The sequence below is a fragment of the Callithrix jacchus genome, chromosome 7, assembly GCF_049354715.1.
Source record: "Callithrix jacchus isolate 240 chromosome 7, calJac240_pri, whole genome shotgun sequence".
Lineage (NCBI taxonomy): Eukaryota > Metazoa > Chordata > Mammalia > Primates > Cebidae > Callithrix > Callithrix jacchus.
The window spans coordinates 126,603,136-126,626,091 of NC_133508.1; the positions used below are offsets into that span (position 1 = coordinate 126,603,136).

At 39.8% G+C, this 22,956-nt stretch overlaps 1 long non-coding RNA gene and 1 pseudogene across 2 annotated transcripts in view; one reads left to right on the top strand and one right to left on the bottom strand.

Moving 5' to 3' along the window:
• The window catches only part of LOC108592654 (guanylate-binding protein 7-like), a 51,488-nt pseudogene that overhangs the window by 25,375 nt on the left and 3,157 nt on the right, over positions 1 to 22,956 (bottom strand). Inside the window, exon 2 of the transcript XR_013520241.1 lies at positions 5,665 to 5,853. The product of XR_013520241.1 is annotated as a guanylate-binding protein 7-like (transcript). The remainder of the gene's footprint in view (positions 1 to 5,664; positions 5,854 to 22,956) is intronic.
• On the top strand, positions 16 to 22,793 carry LOC118143017 (uncharacterized). The gene is made up of 3 exons (XR_013520249.1): positions 16 to 1,238; positions 3,387 to 3,445; positions 22,454 to 22,793. It is a non-coding gene; the product is annotated as an uncharacterized LOC118143017 (long non-coding RNA).

Below are 22,956 nucleotides of genomic sequence, written 5' to 3' on the forward strand. Positions count from 1 at the left end.
CTCCTCCTGCTTCTCTTCCAAGTTCGGATGTAGACTCTCCTGTTAGTGCTCACACTCGCTCTCGCAGTGCTCCCCGTGACAAAAACTCCCTCCTTTGTCCTCTCTGCAAGGTGGCCGGGGCAGAAAGTGTTGTCCGAGTGCACGTTCCCTTCTCCCTTACTGACCTGTCCACTATTGAGAAACGCTTAGGGTCATTCTCTGCCAACACTACTGCTTACATTAAAGAATTTCGTTATCTCACTCAGGCATATGACTTAACCTGGCATGACACTTATGTAATCCTGTCTTCTACCCTTACTCCTGACGAGCGTAATGGCATTCTCATGGCAGCTAGAGCACACACTGATCAAGTACATCTCACTAATGATCAGATGCCAGTGGAAGCAGTGGTGGTCCCTGAGGCCGATCCTAACTAGGACTATCAAACTAGCCAAAATGACCACCGCTGCTGAGACCAAATGCTATAGTGCCTTTTAGCAGGCATGCAAAACACAGCCCCAAAAGTAGTTAATTATGACAAACTGTGAGAAATAACTCAAAGTCCTACTGAAAATATAGCTGCCTTCCTAGACCGGCTAACTAACGGTATGGTCCTCCATACCCCAGTAGATCCAGACTCTTTAGCTTGGGCTACCCTCCTAGTGGCCCATTTTATTTCCCAGTCAACACCAGATATTAGATAAAAACTAAAGAAGGCTGAGGAGGGCCCCTAAACTCCCATACAAGACCTGGTAAATATGGCATTTAAAGTTTTTAATGGCTGAGAGGAAAAGGCTGAGGCTGCCCGCCAAGCCCAGCTACAGCAACAGGTAAGCCTCCAAACCCAAGCTCTTGTAGCCGCTCTAAGGCTGGCAACTCACCAAGCATCTGGTGTAAGGGGCCTATCAAAGCCCCTCCAAAAGGGTCCTTCAGAACCCTCTGGACACACCCAGACTGCTTCAAAGGTCCCACACGGGCCCTGTTTCAAATGCAGCCAGGGAGGACACTGGGCTCAATAGTGCCCCATCCGCGTCTGGCCCCTGGACCCTGTCATACCTGCAAATAAACTGGACACTGGAAGGTAGACTGCACATCCCGGACTACAGGCTCACTCCCCGCACCTCTATTTGAGGGGCAGGCTGGTCCAAAGGATACAGTCCCTTCGTTTGAACTCCTCAGCCTCCTTGACAACTGATGTGGCCCAGACTCAGAGACCCCTGTCACCCTTGCAGAGCCCAGAATAATGCTACAGGGAGTGGGTAAGTCCATTTCCTTTTTAGTAAACATGGGAGCTACCTATTTCTAGCACACCTTCCCAGGTGTCAGTTATGAAAATTGATGAAAAGCCCTCCTGACCCAACCAGACTCCTCCCCTAGCCTGTAACATTGAGGGGCACCCATTCTCTTACTCCTTCCTAATGATGCCTTCATGCCCAGTTCCCCTACTAGGGCAGAACATCCTCCAAACTCTAGGGTCCACCCTCCAACTCACTAGCCCCTCACAGCCAACCTCATCCCCCACCCATCTTCTAATACTAACCCTAACTGGCAATGCACCTAGTCATAACCCTTCCCCTCAACACCCTCTTCCTCCTGAGATAATTAGCCACTCAGCATAGGATATCTCCAAGCCTGTTGTAGCCACACATCACACACCAGTTAAAATATTTCTCAAAAACCCTACCCACTTTCCCTCCCATCCTCAGTTTCCCATCTCAAAAACCACCGCCAAGGCCTAAAACCAATCATCACTCAACTTTTAGCCCAGGGACTCCTTATCCCCACCAGTTCCCCTTGTAATACTCCTAACTTACAGCCATCCAGCAACTACCACCTAGTTCAAGACCTCTGTCAAATCAATGAGGCAGTAGTACCTCTCCACCCAGCAGTCCCCAACCCTTACACCCTACTATCTAATATTCCTTCCACTACCTCTCATTTTACAGTCTGGACCTCAAAGACACCTTCTTTACTATTCCCCTTCACCCAGAGTCTTACTTTCTCTTTGCCTTCACCTAAACCGACAAGGTATCAACGTGTTAAATTTAGACAAATACACAAATTTCACCAACTGCTTTTTATGTGCCACCCTCAACAAACCCCCCTTTGCCTCAGTTCCCCTCCAGACCAGGTTCAACCTGTCACAATCACCTACAGGGCAGCCTAACCCCCCCTCAACAGACATCCCCCTGTTTAAAGTACACTCTCAAGGACTCAGTAAAGAACCTTAAGCCACAGTGTCCTAATCACCAAATGCATGGCAACCTGCTGGCTCAAGACTGGCAAATTAATTTTACTCATATGCCCACCCACAAAAAAATTCACTACCTCCTACCATTTATAAATACTTTTCTAGATAGATTAAAGCCTTTCCCTTCTCCAGGAAAACTGCAGACACGGTGGCCTCCCTCTTAATGCAAAAAAAATCATCCCTCTTATCATTATTTGTCTTTTACTTAATGTTAGCCCCTTTCTTTCTCAGGTTTTTACAAACTCACATAAAGAAAGTTTCCAGAGTAGCCGTAAATCAAATGCTGCTTCACCCCTCCGTCTGACTCACAACCGAGACCCCAACCAACTGACCCCCCACTCTGCCCCATTCAGCAGGAAGTAGTCAGAGAGAAGCGGCATTCTATATCATCAAAAAGGTCGGAATGTAAGGCCAGTTGCCTTTCCAGGAGTCAAACGGACACATTCATCACTTTCCACACCTGATAACTGCATCATCACCAAAGCTCATTATCTGGCTTCCCCACAAAGCTTCCCCGCACCCGCCTCTGCATACCGTGCCCAAGCCCACACTCAGCACTAAATTATACATCCAACCTCCAGCCTACTGTTAAAAACGCTGCAGAGAAAGTTTTTTTAAAAGAAGCCCCACCGTCCCCTGCCCAGCAACAGTCTGCCCCATACGCCCACAGTAGGCCCCCATACCCAAGGTCCTGCCCACCTACCAATGGCAGCTAGTTTCATATACTTTCTACTTTAACTCCATGTACTTCCTGCTCCTCAACCGCCAATAGAAATGCCTTCTCTTTGTTTCCCCAGTAGCCAATCAAGGTCCACTTACCCAAAGTCTGAATTCAGTATGCATATGGTTCCCTGCTCATTCTTAAATAAAGTCATCTCTTTAGAGATCTACTTCTCTGTTGTTATTTATCTGGTTGTAATCTAACATCAGAAGTAGGACCCAAAGTGAGCTCATCTTAGAATGATCAGCAGCCCCTGAAGTCATATGTGGTACTCATGTGTTGAACCTTTCAATCTCTTCGTTTCCACAGATGAGCCTTTCTGCCATGTAGACTCACCTCTTGGGTTAAAATTTCTTCTTTTTGTCTAGTTCAGGATCTTATTTGGATAAGGTCACCTCAATAAATGCGTTGAATAAAATGCCTTTTTTTTCTTAGCCTAAAAAAGACTATCTTTTCTGACAAGCCCTTCATGAGATAAGAACATTGTCCTTCTGGTGAGTACTCTTTTGTTTTTGTCTACTTCTGCATGCCTGGTTTAATATTTTATTTGGTCTGCATGTATCCCAAATCTTTACATGACCTAAGAGGTGCATTCTTCCATGTAGTGAATAACTTTGGCAATATTCCTGAGACAACATTTTGTTCAAATTGTACAAGTGATCTCTTTTTTATAGAGTTAACACTCTCAGCTTTGATTTAACCCTGTATTGAGATACTAAATAATAGAAGCATGAACCAAACTTCATAAAAGACTCAATGCCTCTAACAAATCTTACCCAGTTCCACATGGTTTTTAATTTGTTTAATTGAGCTCTTGGTTGAGAACCATTGTCCAAAATGAATTCTTTATGCTCCTGTTGGTTTTGCTTTGTATTATTTTCTTGAAGCTATGTACCTGTTATCTGTCCAACTTGTGCAGAAATGAGACTCCTAACAGAATAATGATGGCTCAGCACTGAAAGAATATGCCATAAATGTGTAATCGACAAAATTGACTTAATAATGAATTCCAGGTAGAAGTAGCCTGAAACTCACTCCTTCAAAACCTCCTTGTTGCTCAAATGTGGCTAAAAGGGTTCTGAAACTGACTCCCAGTCACCAATCACTTTCCACTGATTGGGACCAAACCAACGAAATCAAGTGCATCTGGCACTAAGGAACACAAACTACATAACTACAGGATGACTGATCAGAGATGTTTCAGAGAAAGATCTTGATCAAAGGGAGAAATGCAAAGGTTGTCAGAAGCAAAATGGAGTCACTTTTGCCAAATGCTAACAAAATGGAGTCAGGAGTTCATGAAGGAAGGACTTTTATGTATCCTTTTTGTAGTGGAAACTGCCATCAAAAGCATTTACAAACTACAGCCTTACAATAAAGGCTACTTCTGTAATTCCAGTAATAGCCAGTCCTAACCACAACCTTGCAAAAAGCCTTACTTGCTGCAATTAGGTTTATATCCATGAAACTTTAGTTAGGGTTATATCAGTTAGGTTTATAACCATAAAACTTCAGTTAGGGTTATATCCATAAAACTCTCTCGAGCAAGATCGAATGTGCATGTCACCGTGTGCAATATGATCCTGTAAACCAATGAACTTTTATTTTGCATCAACTGGCATATACTTCTCCTTTTTGCCTGTAAAAGTTTCTCACTCCCTTAACCTTTCTGGATGAGCTCATGATTTGTTATAGCATGCATTTCCAGAGTTTATAAATCCCCTGCTTATTCCTGAATATATTCATTTCTTTGGAGAGTGACTATCTGTTGTTATTTTGAGTTGGCAGAAGAACTCAAGGTATGGTAGTCAAATCACTCATTTTCTGAATGATGACACTGAAAAGTAGAAATAGTAACTGATTGACTTAGTTGGAAAGACATACAGACTACACTTTAACATCAGCCTTCTGACTGGTAGCCTTGTGCTTTATAAGCCACATTGATTGTGTGACACTGAACAAAAGTCTCATGCATAAGAGATAAGAGGAATTATAACTAATAGTGACCTTAATTACAAAAAATGGAAAAACAGAAATTAGAATATCCAACATGGATTGAAACATTCATTTTATCTTAAAGATCTGTGGGAACTTGCTATAACTACATGAATATTTTAGCAAATATTTAATAATGCATTATTATTTAAGTTAATTTTTATTAATACCTTATTTATATATGAAATGTGAAAATAAAGCCAAAGTGGAAAGAGTCAGTTGACTTAAATCCTCCATAGTGAATGTAATGTGTTCAATGATGAATTCAAAGTTAGCTTTAAACATTTATCCCCAAGACCAACTTTCTCTCATCTCTCTCTTTTTTTTTTTTTTTTTCTTGAGTTGGAGTTTCGCTCTTGTTACCCAGGCTGGAGTGCAATGGCGTGATCTTGGCGCACTACAACCTCTGCCTCCTGGGTTCAGGCAACTCTTCTGCCTCAGTCTTTTGAGTAGCTGGGATTATAGGCACGTGCCACCATGCCCAGCTGATTTTTGTATTTTTAGTAGAGACGGAGCTTCACCATGTTGACCAGGATGGTCTCTATTTCTTGACCCCGTGATCCACCCGCCTCAGCCTCTCAAAGTGCTGGGATTACAAGCTTGAGCCATCACACCCAGCCTCATCTCATCTTCTTACTGGATATTGACTGTGTAACTAGACAGATGGGGCTCATCCAAGCTTTCCTGGTGTCACTAACCTTTGTTCTTCCCAGCCAGCTTGTTCATCAGGTAAAACTTGCCTGTGCGGTAGAGGCCCACAATTGCCACCACTACTACAGGCTGTGTGATGGCAGACAGGTTCTCCAGAGCTTCTGGATTCACCACCAGATGCCCTTTAGTGTTCTCAATGAGGCACACTGGGCCTGGCATGTGGCTCTCTGATGCCATGTTCATGGCGTCCCCTTGTCTGCAAGGAAAAAAATTAAATGGAAAGTAATGTCTGGTCAGTTAGTTAAGCTGAATTCAACAATAGGGCATACATTTTTATTTTCTGTTCTTGAACATTCTTTCTTGTGCATTTCTAAGAAGACCTATACAGCTTTCCTATACAACAATAACAGACAGAGAGCCAAACATGGTTCTGAAATTCAGAGCACATATACACCATGAAATACTATGCAGCCATGAAAAATGAGCAAACTCCCATTCACAGTAGCTACAAAGAGAACAAAATACCTAGGAATACAACTAACAAAAGATGTAAAACACCTCTTCAAGGAGAACTACAAACCACTGATCAAGGAAATAAGACAGAACACAAACAGATGGAAAAACATTCCATGCTCATCATTAGCAAGAATCAGCATTATGAAAATGGCCATACTCCCCAGAGTAATTTGCAGATTCAATGCTACCCCCATCAGGCTACCATCAACTCTCTTCACAGAACTGGAAATAAAAAACCACTTTAAACTTTATATGGAACCAAAAGAGAGCCTGCATAGCCAAGACAATCCTAAGCAAAGAGAACAAAGCTGGAGTCATCACGCTACCAGACTTTAAATTATTCTACAAGGCTATAATAATCAAAACAGCATGATACTGGTACCAAAACAGAGATATAGACCAATGAAACAGAACGCAGGCCTCGGAGGCAACACAACATATCTACAACCATACAGTCTTTGATAAACCTGACAAAAACAAGCAAGGGGAAAGGATTCCCTGTTCAATAAATGGTGCTGGGAAACCTGGCTAGTCATGCACAGAAAGCAGAAGCTGGACCCCTTCCTTATGCCTTACAGTAAAATTAACTCCAAATGGATTAAAGACTTAAACATAAGACCTAACACCATAAAAACCCTAGAAGGGACCAGCACCAAAATATGGCAGAAAGAGGAAACGTTTAGAAATGCAGCAATGCAGACGAGGATTGGAGCTCTCGTTGAATTCGCAAAGAGATAAGTCGGAGCTGCATTTCCAGACTGATCTCTGTTGCCCACAGAATGGGGAAATTCCCAAGTATAAAGGAGACGCAGGACGCCAGGTCTGCCTGGCGAAGCCGGCAGCCGGGGTGGCGGTGGCCGGCCCTACCCAGCACTCTTCACAGGGCGCGCTTGTCCGGGTGCCCTGTTAAACTGGCAACCTGAGACTTGAGAGGGCTGGACTTGAGACTGAACGGGACTTCGACAGTGGGCCAGCCCAGGGGATTGCAGGGACAGAGAGTTTGGGATAGCCCAGTGGGACGAACAAAACTGCGATTTCAAACAATCCCGAGCAGACGGTCCAAGACGCTCTGTGGGGGGGGTCGTCCACCATTACCGAGGCAACCCGCCCCAACTGAGATACACGCCCACTGCTGACGCAGCCAGCCGTTGCTGAGGCAACCCGTCCCTACTGAGATACACGCCCACAGCCTGCCGTTGCTGAGGCAACCCACTACAACAGAGAGACTCCGCCGCAGGGCATGGCAGAGACCACAGCAGAACAGCAGAGCCTGCAGCAATAGGTCGAACCTCACAACAGCAGGGCAGAGCCTCGGCAGGCAAACAGTGGCTAGTCTACCTCCTAGCTGGGCAGGACACCTCAACGGACATCCAAATATAAAGCCCAAACCCCCCAACACAGAGCATTTGAGAAAAAAAGGGTTTTTGTAATGAGCTCTGTTGCAGCAGAATCAAACATAGCAGCCTAACAGCCCTGAATGAACAACAGAGCTGACAGCTCAGCAATTGAGCTCCTATAAAGTACAGACTGTCTCCTCAAGCAGCTCCCTGACCCCTCTATATCCAAAAGACTGACATTTGGCAGGCATCATCCTGGGACAAAGATAGCAGAAAAAGAAACTGGTACCATCCCTCGCTGTGCCACAGCTGCTAGAGGTTCACCACAGACAAGCAGGGCCTGGAGTGGACCTCAGCAGTCGTACAGCGAAGGAGCTAGACTGGTAGAAGGAAAACCATGTAACAGAAATACTTCATCATCAACAATCTGGGTGTCCACTCAGAGATCCAATCGAAAAGTCAGCAACTACACAGACGACAAGTGTATAAATCGACAAAGATGGGAGGAAACCAGCGAAAAAAGGAGGAAAACACCCTAAACCAGAACACCTCATCTCCTAGAAAAAACCAAAACTCCTCACCAGCAAGGGAACAAAGCTGGACGGAGAATGACTGTGACAAAAATGACGGAATTAGACTTCAGAAGGTGGATAATGAGAAACTTTTGTGAGCTAAAAGAACATGTATTAAATCAATGCAAAGAAATTAAGGAACTTGAAAATAGATATGAAGAAATGATAACAAGAATGGATAACTTAGAGAGGAATATGAATGAATTAAAGGAGCTGAAAAACACAATACAAGAACTTCGCAAAGCATGCACAAGTTTCAATAGCCGAATTGACCAAGCAGAAGAAAGAATATCTGAAGTCGAAGACCAACTCAATGAAATAAAACGAGAAACCAAGATTAGAGAAAAAAGCTCAAAAAGGAATGAACAAAGTCTCCAAGAAATGTGGGACTATGTGAAAAGACCTAACATACGTTTGATAGGTGTACCAGAAGGGGACGAAGAGAATGACTCTCAGCTGGAAAATACTCTTCAGGACATCATCCAGGAAAATTTCTCCCACCTAGCAAGACAGGCCAACACTCAAATGCAGGAAATACAGAGAACACCACAAAGATATTCCACAAGAAGAGAAACCCCAAGGCACATAATCATCAGATTCAACAAGGTTGAAATAAAGGAGAAAATACTAAGGGCAGCCAGAGAGTAAGGTCGAGTTACCCACAAAGGGAAGCCCATCAGACTCACAGCAGATCTCTCGGCAGAAACACTACAAGCCAGAAGAGAGGGGGGGCCAATATTCAACATTCTTAAAGAAAAGAACTTTCAACCCAGAATTTCATATCCAGCCAAACTGAGCTTCAGAAGTGAAGGAAAAATAAAATCCTTTGCAAACAAGCAAGTACTCAGAGATTTTGTCACCACCAGGCCTGCTTTACAAGAGCTCCTAAAAGAGGCACTACACAAGGAAAGGAACAACCAGTACCAGCCATTCCAAAATCACACTAAATGCTAAAGAGCATCAATATAATGAAGAATCTACAACAACTAACAGGCAAAACAGCCAGCTAGCATCAAAATGGCAGTATTAAATTAACACATAACAATATTAACCCTAAATGTAAATGGACTAAATGCACCAATCAAAAGACACAGACTGGCAAATTGGATAAAAATCCAAAACCCTTCAGTGTGCTGTATCCAGAAAACCCATCTCACATGCAAGGATACACAAAGGCTCAAAATAAAGGGATGGAGGAAGATTTACCAAGCAAATGGAGAGCAAAAAAAAAAAAAAGCAGGAGTTGCAATTTTCATCTCTGATGAAATAGACTTTAAAGAAACAAAGATCAAAAGAGACAAAGAAGGCCATTACATAATGGTAAAAGGATCGATACAACAAGAAGAGATAACGATCCTGAACATATATGGACCCAATGCAGGAGCACCCAGATACATAAGGCAAGTTCTTAATGACTTACAAAGAGACTTAGACTCCCACACAATAATAGTGGGAGACTTTAACACTCCACTGTCAATATTAGACAGATCAACCGGACAGAAAATCAACAAGGATATCCAGGGCTTGAACTCAGACCTGGAGCAAGCAAACCTGATAGACATTTACAGAACTCTCCACCCCAAATCCACAGAATACACATTCTTCTCAGCACCACATCACACCTACTCTAAAATTGACCACATAAGTGGAAGTAAAGTACTGCTCAACAAATGCAAAACAACTGAAATCATAACAAACAGCCTCTCAGACCATAGTGCAATCAAGTTAGAACTCAGAATACAGAAATCAAGCCAGAACCGCACAGCTTCATGGAAACTGAACAACTGGCTCTTGAATGTTGACTGGGTAAACAATGAAATGAAGGCAGAAATAAAGAAGTTCTTCGAAACCAATGAGAACGAAGACACAATGTGCCAGAACCTCTGGGACACATTTAAAGCAGTCTCTAGAGGAAAGTATATAGCAATAAGTGCCCATATGAGGAGAATGGAGAGATCCAAAATTGACACCCTATCGTCAAAACTGAAAGAGCTAGAGGAGCAAGATCAAAAAAACTCAAAAGCCAGCAGAAGACAAGAAATAACTAAGATCAGAGCTGAACTGAAGGAGATTGAGGCATGAAAAACCCTTCAAAAAATCAATAAATCCAAGAGCTGGTTATTTGAAAAGATCAACAAAATAGACAGACCACTAGCCAGATTGATTAAAAATAAGACAGAACAACCAAATAGATGCAATAAAAAATGATAAAGGGGAAATCACCACAGATTCCACAGAAATTCAAACCATCATCAGAGAATATTACAAACAACTCTATGCACATAAACTAGTAAACCTGGAAGAAATGGATAAATTCCTGGACTCCTGTGTCCTCCCAACCCTAAACCAGGAGGAAGCTGAAACTATAAATAGACCAATAACAAGGTCAGAAGTCGAGGCAGCAATTAAGAGCCTACCACTCAATAAAAGCCCAGGTCCAGACGGGTTCACAGCCGAACTCTACCAGACACACAAAGAGGAGCTGGTACCATTCCTTCTAAAACTATTTCAAACAATCCAAAAAGAGGGAAGCCTTCCCAAATCATTTTACGAGACCAACATCATCCTGATACCAAAACCCGGCAGAGACCCAACAAGAAAAGAAAACTTCAGGCCAATATCCATGATGAACATAGATGCAAAAATCTTCAATAAAATATTGGCAAGCCGATTGCAACAGCAAATCAAAAAACTTATTCATCATGATCAAGTAGGATTCATCCCGGGGATGCAAGGCTGGTTCAACATATGCAAGTCTATCAATGTAAATAACCACATAAACAGAACCAAAAACAAAAACTACATGATTATCTCAATTGACGCAGAGAAGGCATTTGACAAAATTCAACAGCCCTTTATGCTAAAAACCCTCAATAAACTCGGTATCGATGGAACGTATCTCAAAGTAATAAAAGCTATTTATGACAAACCAACAGCCAATATCATACTGAATGGGCAAAAACTGGAAGCATTCCCTTTGAAATCTGGCACTAGACAAGGATGCCTTCTTTCACCACTCCTATTCAATATAGTACTGGAAGTCCTAGCCAGAGCAATCAGGCAAGAAAAAGAAATAAAGGGTATTCAAATAGGAAAGGAGGAAGCCAAACTGTCTCTATTTGCAGATGACATGATAGTATACCTAGAAGACCCCATCGCCTCAGCCCAAAAACTCCTGAAACTGATAAGCAACTTCAGCAAAGTCTCAGGATATAAAATCAATGTGCAAAAATCACAAGCATTCGTCTACACCAATAACAGACTTAAAGAAAGCCAAATCAAGAACGAACTGCCATTCACAATTGCTACAAAAAGAATAAAATACCTTGGAATACAACTCACAAGGAACGTAAGGGACCTCTTCAAGGAGAACTACCAACCACTGCTCAACGAAATCAGAGAGGACACAAACAGATGGAGAAACATTCCATGTTCATGGTTAGGAAGAATTAATATTGTGAAAATGGCTATACTGCCCAAAGTAATTTACAGAATCAACACTATCCCCATCAAGCTACCATTGACTTTCTTCACAGAACTGGAAAAAACCACCATGAACTTCATATGGAACCAAAAGAGAGCCCGCATAGCCAAGTCAATTCTAAGCAAAAAGAACACAGCAGGGGGCATCACACTACCGGATTTCAAACTATACTACAAGGCTACAGTAATCAAAACAGCATGGTACTGGTACCAAAACAGAGGTATAGACCAATGGAACAGAACAGAGGCACCGGAGGCAACACAACATATCTACAACCATACAATCTTTGATAAACCTGACAAAAACAAGCAATGGGGAAAGGATTCCATGTTTAACAAATGGTGTTGGGAAAACTGGCTAGCCATGTGCAGAAAGCAGAAACTGGACCCCTTCCTGACACCTTACACTAAAATTAACTCCAGATGGATTAAAGACTTAAACATAAGACCTGGCACCATAAAAACCCTAGAAGGAAATCTAGGCAAAACTATCCAGGACATAGGAGTAGGCAAGGGCTTCATGAACAAAACACCAAAAGCAATGGCAACAAAAGCCAAAATAGACAAATGGGACCTAATTAAACTCCACAGCTTCTGCACGGCAAAAGAAACAGTCACTAGAGTGGATCGGCAACCAACAGAATGGGAAAAAATTTTTGCAGTTTACCCATCTGACAAAGGGCTGATATCCAGAATTTACAAAGAACTCAAGCAGATTTACAAGAAAAAAACAAACAAGCCCATTCAAAAATGGGCAAAGGATATAAACAGACACTTTAAGAAAGAAGACATATATGAGGCCAACAATCATATGAAAAAATGCTCATCGTCACTGGTCATCAGAGAGATGCAAATCAAAACCACATTGAGATACCATCTCACGCCAGTTAGAATGGCGATTATTAAAAAATCTGGAGACAACAGATGCTGGAGAGGATGTGGAGAAATAGGAACGCTTTTACACTGTTGGTGGGAGTGTAAATTAGTTCAACCATTGTGGAAGACAGTGTGGCGATTCCTCAAGGCCTTAGAAATAGAAATTCCATTAGACCCAGCAATCCCATTACTGGGTATATATCCAAAAGACTATAAATCGTTCTACTATAAGAACACATGTACACGAATGTTCATTGCAGCACTATTTACAATAGCAAAGACCTGGAATCAACCCAAATGCCCACTGATAATAGACTGGATTGGAAAAATGTGGCACATATGCACCATGGAATGTTATGCAGCAATCAGCAATGATGAGTTTGTGTCGTTTGTAGGGACATGGATGAATCTGGAGAACATCATCCTCAGCAAACTGACATAAGAACAGAAATTGAAACACCGCATATTCTCACTCATAGGCGGGTGATGAAAAATGAGAACACATGGACACAGAAAGGGGAGTACTAAACACTAGGGTCTATTGGGGGAAAAGGGGAGGGCCAGTGGGAGGGGGAGGTGGGGAGGGATAACCTGGGGAAAAATGCCAAACGTGGGTGAAGGGGAAAAGAAAAGCAAAGCACACTGCCATGTGTGTACCTATGCAACTGTCTTGCATGCTCTGCTCATGTACCCCAAAACCTAAAATCCAATAAAAAATTAAAAAAAAAAAACCTAGAAGGAACCCTAGAAAATACCAATCAGGACATAGGCATAGGCAAGGACTTCATGACTAAAACACCAAAAGCAATGGCAACAAAAGCCAAAATAGATGAATGAAATCTAATTATACTTGAACGTTTCTGTATATCAAAAGAAACAAGCATTATAGTGAACCAGTAACCAACAGAATGGGAAAAAGTTTTTACAATCTACCCATCTGACAAAAGGCTAATATCTAGACTCTAAAAAAAAACTAAAGCAGATTTACAAGGAAAAAACAAACAAACCCATCAAAAAGTGGGCAAATGATATGAACAGAGACTTTTCAAAAGAAGACATTTATATGGCCAATAAACATGAAAAAATGATCATCATCTCTGGTCCTTAGAGAAACACAAATCAAAACCACATTGGGATACCATTTTACACCAGTTAGAACGACGATCATTAAAAAATCTTGAGACAAATGCTGGAGAGGATGTGGAGAAATAGGAACACTTTTACACTGTTGCTGGGAGTGTAAATTATTTCAACCATTGTGGAAGACAGTGTGGCGATTCCTCAAATATTTAGAAAAAGCAATCCCATTACTGCGTATATACCCAAAAGATTATTAATTGTTCTGTTATAAAGACACATGCACACATATGTTCATTGCAGCACTGTTTACAATAGCAAAGACCTGACCAACCCAAATGCCCATCAATGATAGACTGGACAAATAAAATGTGGCACATATACACCATAGAATACTATGTGGCCATAAAAAATGATGAGCTCGTGTCCTTTGTAGGACATGGATAAATCTGGAAACAATCATTCTCAGCAAACTGACCCAAAAACAGAAAACCAAACACCACATATTCTCACTCATAGGTGGTTGCTGAACAATGTGAACAGGTGGGCACAGGGAGGGAAACATCACACACTGGGTTTGGTTGGGGAGTTGGAGGCTAGGGGAGGGACCAGAGGGGTTGGGGAGGCTGGAGAAGAAAAACACTGGGAGAAATGCCTGATATAGGCGACAGGGTGTTGGAGACTGCAAACCACCATGGCATGTTTGTACCTATGCAGCAACCCTGTGGGATGTGCACATGTACCCCAGAGCTTAAAGAACAACAACAAAAAAAAAAAAAAACAGAAAAAGTTTCCACTTTGAGAAGCACTTTGGAGACTGCAGATATAATCTTATCATACTTTTTTTTTCAGCCACTACTTTTAGTTTTTATTTATGATTCTTTTTGTGGTGTTTGACTAAAAAGGATTTTCTACTATAGTCATTATTTCTATATTTTTTAACTGCAGTTGTACAATTAGCAAGGGCTGTTACTTCTTTATTTTTATTTTTGCTGATTTAATCATTTGTTTGTATCAGTGCAGACTCAGAGATATTAGTTTTATTCTGAGGGTTTCAATACTTTACTGTCAATATTTATTTTGTTACTCAACTTGTCCTAGATTTCACCATTGAGAGCTTCTTCAAGCTGGATCCTAGGTTTGTTTTTTTCTTTAATGCTTCCATTATATTTTTAGTGCTTCTTTCCTTTTTGGCCACACAACATATTCTAGGCAAAATATCTGTATTTTTCCTGCTTTATCCCTAGAATAAATTCACCATTTCTCCCAATATTTTTGGTTTCTTTCATTGGATAATGGTGCCTCGACACCAAGATATCACTCTAGGAGTGCTCATTATTTCTAGACCCACTCAGGGGCAAAGTTAAGAAATATATGTATGAATGCTAACACATATATACACACATCTATATTTATTTTTTATCTGAACATTTCTATAATAAAGCTTGAGATTCTGTTGTTATTTCTAATTCCAATCCAACACATGTGAGCTTATTTCAAGCTTTTGGCTTTCCCTTTTAAACTATTTTCTCTAAATAAGCTAGACTTTGGTCTCCTAATACATAATACATTTGCTTCCCTGCTCAATCCTAGTATTTTCATATGATAGTTTCAAAATTGTTATTAAGTCTGTGGAAAAATAAATTTACTTACTACAGAAAATTATTAGTGTACCATTCTGTTTGTCTTTAGCCTTATATACGCACTCAAAGCACTGCATACCAAAGTTGTTTGGGTTAGTTTTTTGACTTCTCCACCCTCTTCAGTATGGTTATTCATTTGTAAAACGGTCACCTTTGTTACTGCTTGTGTTTCATTGTGGCCTCCCTCACATCTTGGTATCTTGGTTGATTTTAAGTATGATTTATTTTTTGAGTTTGTGAAATATCATGGTTCTGAAATTCAAAGGTTTTCAAAAAGTTATAGTCAGAGAAGTGTCACTTTTCCTTCATCTTAGCACTCTTCTCCCATTGCGTTGGTCTTCTGTTCTCTCTATCACATTCCCACCTGTCCTCCGTAGATACCCAATCTTGTTAGTTTCTGGTTTACCCCTTGGATTTTCTTTTCACAAATGAGAATATACATATTTTCTTATTCATATTTTCTAACATGAAGATCACATCATACAGAAATTTGGAAATCCCTCCAAATCTCTTCATAGAAACCTTTTAAAATCCTTTTAACATGTATCGACTACTTTATGTGGATTATACCCCAGTTTATTCAATCACTCTTTAATGTATGAGCATTTAGATTGTTTCAAATATTTTGCAATTACAAACAATGCTATAATGAATAATTCTGTTAACTTTGTGCTTGTGTATTTTTATATAGTTATAGGAGTAATTTTAGGATAGATTCCTACCAGTGGAATTGCTTGGTCAAAAGATGAGGGCATATAATTTTTTGGCTATTGCCAATTTCTTCTACAGAAAGTTGTAGAAGCTAGCATTCCCACCAGTTCATCTTTTATGTCATTTTCCAGAAAATGGAATTTTTTCTAGGTGTCCCACTCTTGCTCTTTTGAATTAATTACAAAATTTTCTTTGGAAGCTTTTCATGTTCACATTTAGATCTTTGGACTGAGCAAAGCTGAGCCTGCTGAGCTCATGTATACAGTAATAGCAATTTTCACTGGAGGAATATTGTGTCATACACATCTCTATACTTTGAAACATAGATATTACTCTAATCCATTCTTGGTCCTGATTTCTTGCAAGACCCTCTGTGGACAGGGTCTGGTCAGACTGTGGGACTCAGGTTACCCAATGGCTTCTTCTCACTGTGCCTCAGCATTCACATGTTATTCATGCAAGCCTAATAGCTCACACCTGAAATGTACTCTGTTGATTTTTTACTCAATTATATTACCAGATTTTGAACTATCTGCATTTTAAGATTGATTCATCATTACCTCCACGTATATCAGCCTGCATATTGTTTTTAATTATTCCATGTAATGAAGTCACACCAGGAAACATTCTTTGAAAAACCATGGCTTGTATTTTGTCTGATCTCTGCTGTATTGAGAGTAGCCTATGCACAACTGTAATCATACTATCTTTATCCAAAGCTTGATACTTTGAATATTTTGATAATTTTTGCAAAGTTAAAAGGAGTGAAAAGCCTTCCTGTAGTAATGCCTTAATTTTGTGTTTTCAAGTTGAATATCTAAATCCCTGTAACTTATGTGATCATGATACAAAATATATAATCTCTTTAAGATACTAGTAAATGCATATGATAAATACTTCAGTTTTCATTCTCACCCTATAATAAAGAGTGGCTGGCTTCCACTATAGAGTTGGTTACTTCTTACTTGTTCCACTGGAAGCTTATATTGATTATTTGGCTTCTTATTGCTTCAGCAGAAGATGGCAAAAACACCTTTTATTTTTCTGTGATCATGACCCATTTCCTCCTAGAGCAGTGCTCTACAGGATCTGCTGGCAAATAAGAAGTGTAAACTAGAAACTAAAAAGATTGAGTACTATGGAAGTTGAGTGAGAATAGAGGAAGGGTCTGTCCAATTCTGTAGCATGCACTATGCTACCATAAAATAGAAGTCAACCAGAAAATGTGGTGGCACAAAGATGTTACAAGCTCCTCAGTTACAATAATGTGTTGCCTCTTTTTGCAGATCCCAAGTTGCCTACCTTCATTTACCTAGAGCTATAAAAGTTGACAATAAAGAAAGTGACAGAGTCTATTAGGCAGATATTTAAAGACAACGGTAATTTAAGATGGTGTCAGAAAAGAAATAACAATCCTAGAACATTAGTTTCTCTGAGCATCTGTTCCACCTCTACTGAAGCCTAACTCAACCCAGGAGGAATTAGAGTGCACAAAGGGACATGACATGCAGCCACCTAAGGCCAGGATTTCATCAGGACTTGTATCCTGCAGCTGGCTCAACTGGAGCCTATCTTGGGAATGGACAACTTAGAGAAAACTAATGAATGCTCATAAATCTTTATAAGTCCTAGTCTTACCCAGAGTAGAGATCTTCTAGAGTTGGGAAGGAGAGTGCTTCAATGAGTACGTTACAAGTCTATTCTCTTCTCTTTAGTTCTGAATTTGGCTGCACTGCTTTCTTCATTTTTTTCTTGCTGGAACTTTGGACTTTTACCTTACCTCTCCAAAGTCATGGGGCTTTCCGGATTTTCCAATTCTTTGCTTGAGATGCCAATAATCTGGACACCCTCCACCAGTAACACATTTGGCAAGTCACCCAGGAGGAGGTAAGCCCAAAGTTTGGAATTCATTTTCTCCTTTTTCTTTCTGCTCCATACAAGGGTCTCTCTCTCTCTCTCTCTCTCTCTCTCTCTCTCTCTCTCTCTCTCTCTCTCTCTCTCTCTCTTCATGTCTTTTGTTTTCCAACTCAGAACACTTGGTGGGCAGCACCCAAACACAAAGGCAACTCCAGGTTTCTGGCTGTGGCCAGTGAAACTAAGGAGTTTCCATGTGGAAGCACTTAACCACCACTGCTGGGTTCACTTAAGGAACCAGAGTCTTCCATTTTTTTTTTTCTCCTGTCTTTCTTTTTCAGTCTTTCAGTGGCTACTTCCTAGCAGCTCCTTGGATGTTGAGGGCAACTGACTGGGGGTTACTCCCCAGTGTTACCTGAAGGCCAAGGAGTCAATGGGGATAATTTCTTTGCCTGGAAGGGGGAGGACTCCTTTTTTTTTTTTAATCTTTTCCAGTTGTGGTCCCTTATCCCTACAGGTGGTAGAGCCTGGAGAAAATGCACATGTTTCAGGTGACTTAAACCTCTTTTTCTTATGCTAAATTCTTCCCTTCCCCTTCTCTACTGGCTAAGGACAAAAAAGAAAAAAAAAAAAAAGAAAAAAAGCCCACCCAACCCCTAATTCCTATCATTACTATGGCTATCCTTATAAAGCTCATAGTAGGCCACTGCATCTGGAGGGAAAACATGTACATGGCAATGGTGCCTGCCTAAGGTCAGAGACATCTGACACTCTAAAGTTGGACCCCACAGGGAACACCCTGGGGATTCCCCCAGACCTCAACCTCTCCAAAGGGGATGCACTATACGGAAGTTCTGAGGTCTAGTACTAAGACATCTTTAGAATTTTCTATTGGATTTGCAATACTGTTTGGAGTCTGGAATTTACTGTTTAATGGGTAAGTGAGATGGTGTTGGATGTATCCGAACCTTTGTGCTGCTGTTCTAAGCAGGGGATCTGATTAACCTGTGACACTCTCTTTTGGTGCTGTTTGGCCCCAGTGATCTTTGGAGTCTAGGGAGGTTTGGCCTTTAGAAATCAAACTGCCATGGAAACTGCTGTACCCAAAATTTTGGTTCATAGCTGTTAGAAATAAACTTTCGGTGCTGTAAAAGAAATAGCACTCAAATATAAATTTTCTCAGCAAGGGAATTTATTTCTATAGAAGGATGCATCTCATTGATGGAGCAATGATGAGAGCACACCTGAACAAAGGAGGGGAAGGGTTTCTTATCTCTGATGCGGTAGCTGTACTGCTATGTTGTTCCCCTATTGGCTAGATTTGGACTAGACAGTCTAAGCTAATTGTGATTGGCTATTTAAAAGAGAGCAGGGTACGAGCTAGAGTACCCCTGGAAAAAGCAGTTTCAGCAGGAAAGACAGTTATGGAACAAGTGACTAAAGGTGACTCAGGTCAGGTCAGATGACCAAGGGTGACTCAGGATGGAGCAGGTGACCAGGATGAGTGAGAACTCTAAATATGTGGGTTAGGAGGGGGATGTGTGAGGGGAAAGTGCAGTTTTGGCAAGAGGAATAGGTGCTGGTAACCAGGGGAACAGCTGTGAACTACTGATTAGAGCTGGCAGGAAGATTTTTGATTGAAACTAGGGGCAAGGAGACAAGTAAGTTAAACTTTAAAATGAAGAACAAAGAACAGGGAAACTGAAAATGTGGACATACTGATTTTTGAAAAAAATTTAGAACTCAGTGTATTTAACAACAGCCTTCATTGGATTATCTATTCGGGAAAACAAAGTGAAACCAGCAAGTTTGTATTGCTAAGGTTCACAACTATTGGATCTTCATTTATGTGTGCGTATACATGTCTAGATATGTTTATTTGTATGTATATTTATTGTTGTATGTTGTGTCTAGCAAATTGGCTTATGAGTAAAAAAGCAAACATAAATTAAGTAAGTCAGTCTAAGCAATTTTCAAGTTCATGTGATTTAAATATTACTTTACTAAACAAGCTGGCTTTTAAATTATTTGTAGAATAAAAATAGAAATGTCTTCAGAATTGTCAGCATACATATTCTCTGGATTTTATGTTTGTCTTTGCTCAATATTTTGAGATGTCAGGGTCTGGCATAGAAGCTTATAAAACTATAAGCACAGCTAATACAAGAAGATCTTGGTTTGTATACTTTCTTTTGATGAATTAGAGTAATTTATGAAAGGAAAATATCTTGGACCCCCAAAATCACCAAGCTGAAGGGAAAATTCATGCTGGGAATGCTTGGGACAAATGTTCCTCCTATTCTATTTAAAGTCATTCCTCTGCTCACTAAGATAAATGCACATCTGATTGCTTTCTTTGGAAAGGCTAATCAGAAACTCTAAAGAATAAACTCTTTGTCTTCTACCTACCTGTCATCTGGAAGCCCCTACGCCTCCTCCCCACTTTCAGTTGTCCCACTTTTCTGGACTGAACCAATGTTCATTTTACATGTTGATTGATGTCTCATGTCTGGCTTGTTAAAAGTGAAAGAATTGAGTACAATGAATAGGATAAATGTTTTAGGTAAACTTTTTGTGCAAATTAAAATCTTAAAAGTTATTTTTGATGCTCATTCAGTATATGGGTAATTTTCAATTAAGGTTGTGATATGGGGAAATCTGTTTCTAAAATTGTGGAATTGTTCTCACCTATAAATGCCTGTATATGATAGTTCAGCATTTCTTGCTTTTTAGGATTTCACTAAAGTTTTAGGTTACTAAGGAAAAGAATTCTAGTTAACTCATAATTATTTAAACAAAATGTGCCAGAAAAGGTTATCCTATTAGTGAGAAAAAAAAATTATTTTGTCTAATTCAAAAGTTATCCAAACGTTAGTTCAAATTATGGATTTAAAAAGGTTATGTATGAAACAATGTAGTGAGGCACCACTAAGTAGGGCAAAAAGATGTGGAAAAGTTTAAATAATAAAATATTCTTTAAAACCTGATAGAGAATTGTAGACATTTGGCTAATTAACATTTTCATAGTTAAAGCTCTTAGCCTTGATTAAGTTAAAGTAAGAAGTATTGTAAACAAATGTATCAGTGGTTTGGTACTTTTTTGAAGATACAGTTAAATTTCTTATTTGTTTCTGTGAATACTTATTGTGTTTCCTATGAATTTCTAGCAAGTCACCATTTGTTCCATTTATCTGGAATTCCCAGGCTACCTCTGTTGGGCCCACAGGAATTGATGGAACACACCAGCCTTCTAACCTTAAACTAACTTTTTGCATTTTAGGCTTCCTGATACTTTTAAGTGTGCTGAGTATATTCTCATAAATAGAATTTGAGTCATATTGTTTCTCTCTGCCTAATTTCTCCAAACTTTGTAAACTATTTGTGAATATTCTTAATTCATGGCAATGTGTTTGTCTGCATACAGTTGAACAGGGTTGCTAGGGCTGCTCAAGGAGAGAGAACTCAGAAACCTGACATGCTGGCAAAAGGGCAAGAATTTCTTACCAGTCAGACTCTAGCCTCTTTCTGTCTGTGCAAACTGGTTAAATGAAAGGTAAAAGTCACTGTTCATCTCCCCTGTTAAGTAATGATTAATAAAAAAGAGCTTTAATTAATTGATTTAATAATAATAAAAGCTTAAATCAAATATTTTGTCAAAAAAGTAAATAGTGCAATGCCTTTTATTTACTTTATGTGACCTGAGTAATCTTTGAGAAAGAAAGATGATTTTAAAGATTATTGGTAAAATAAAAATGTCTCCAAAATGTAAACATGTGCTTTAAATTATGTTCAAATATTAGGTTTGCTAAATGCTTTAAGGTCATAAACTGCTTCTTTGGCTTTTGAAAATTGCCTGACTTGTCTGCTTAGCAACTAGGTAAGGACTGAGGACATGTGGAGTTGGCTGCTCCTAACTATGCTGGAAATATTCAAACCTCATCAGCACCTAGTACATAATTAACATAACTTACCATGTTTTACATTAAAATTAAAATGACTAAGAGTCACCATTATAAGGCATACTTGAGACTACTAAAATAGTTTTACATGCAAGGTGTGTAAGAAAATAGAGAGAGAGAGAGAGAGAGAGAGAGAGAGAGAGTGTGTGTGTGTGTGTGTGTGTGTGTGTGTGTTTTAAAGGTTTTAAGGAGGCATGGAAAGGTAAATTCTTGCCTACGGTTAAGAATTGTTTTAAATTAGATAAGAAAAACTAAAGGTTCAAACAAGTGGTGGGAGGTCTCTAAAAATTAATCTTTCAAAAAAAATTATCTGTGTAAACATATTGGCTAGATATGTTTTTTGTGTAAATCGAACATTTAACAGCCTTCCGAAATCAAACTTCAGTTTCAACATTGTCTTTCCTGATGGCTCACTTTTTGGATGAATCAGGAGACCCCTGAATCGTCCAGAAAAGAGGCAAACAGCATTATTTAAGATATTTAGGTACATAGGATTGCCAGAATTATGTTCGATCTTCCTTAGGTTATACTTTTGTGAATAATGCTAATATATGTCCCAAAATTATCTGAGATTTATAATATTCAAATGTCTAAGTGTATGCTATCAATTACAATTGTGGTTATTATGTTAAGTTATGGTAGACCACAGAAATAAGCAAATTTCCTTGTATAAAACTACTAACCTAAGTGGAACAAAAAATTAATTGAATAACCAGGTTTTGTTTTTCCTCTTGAAAATTTCTGTCACAAACATTCTTAACAGCATAGGTGTCCACCTCCTGAAGGTTAAGTTAAATCTTTTAACCATATTCACTTCCTCTCACCTAGAGACCATCAAGCTTCAGATGATCATGTAACAAACATTCCAGCCAGTTCCTGGTGAAGACACCACCCTTGGCCATCAGGAAACTACCCTGCCTCCACTAGACAGAAAAAGGCAAGAGTTCTGTATCCCCAATAGGTAGGGACTATGCCCCAAGCCAGCATGAAGCAGTTACAGAAGAAAGATCCTCGGTCCCTCCACCTCCCATAAATATTTATAAGGATTACATCTCTCAGGGAGAACATGAGGCAGGAAAACATGATCTGGAGGAATGAAACATGAGGCCAAGTCACAATTCAGCTATGACAGGAAATATTATGTATGACAGGACTTACACAAAGTAAACAGTGGAAACCTCTAGAGGATATGTACAATACAAATACCCAATGTAGAACTGCTAGAAAAATGTACATGAATTTAAACTTTTGATATATAATACCAACAGTTTGCACTCTCACTAGCTAATATGAGACAGTTTTCCCAAATCTGTGCCAGCTCAGTGTCCTGT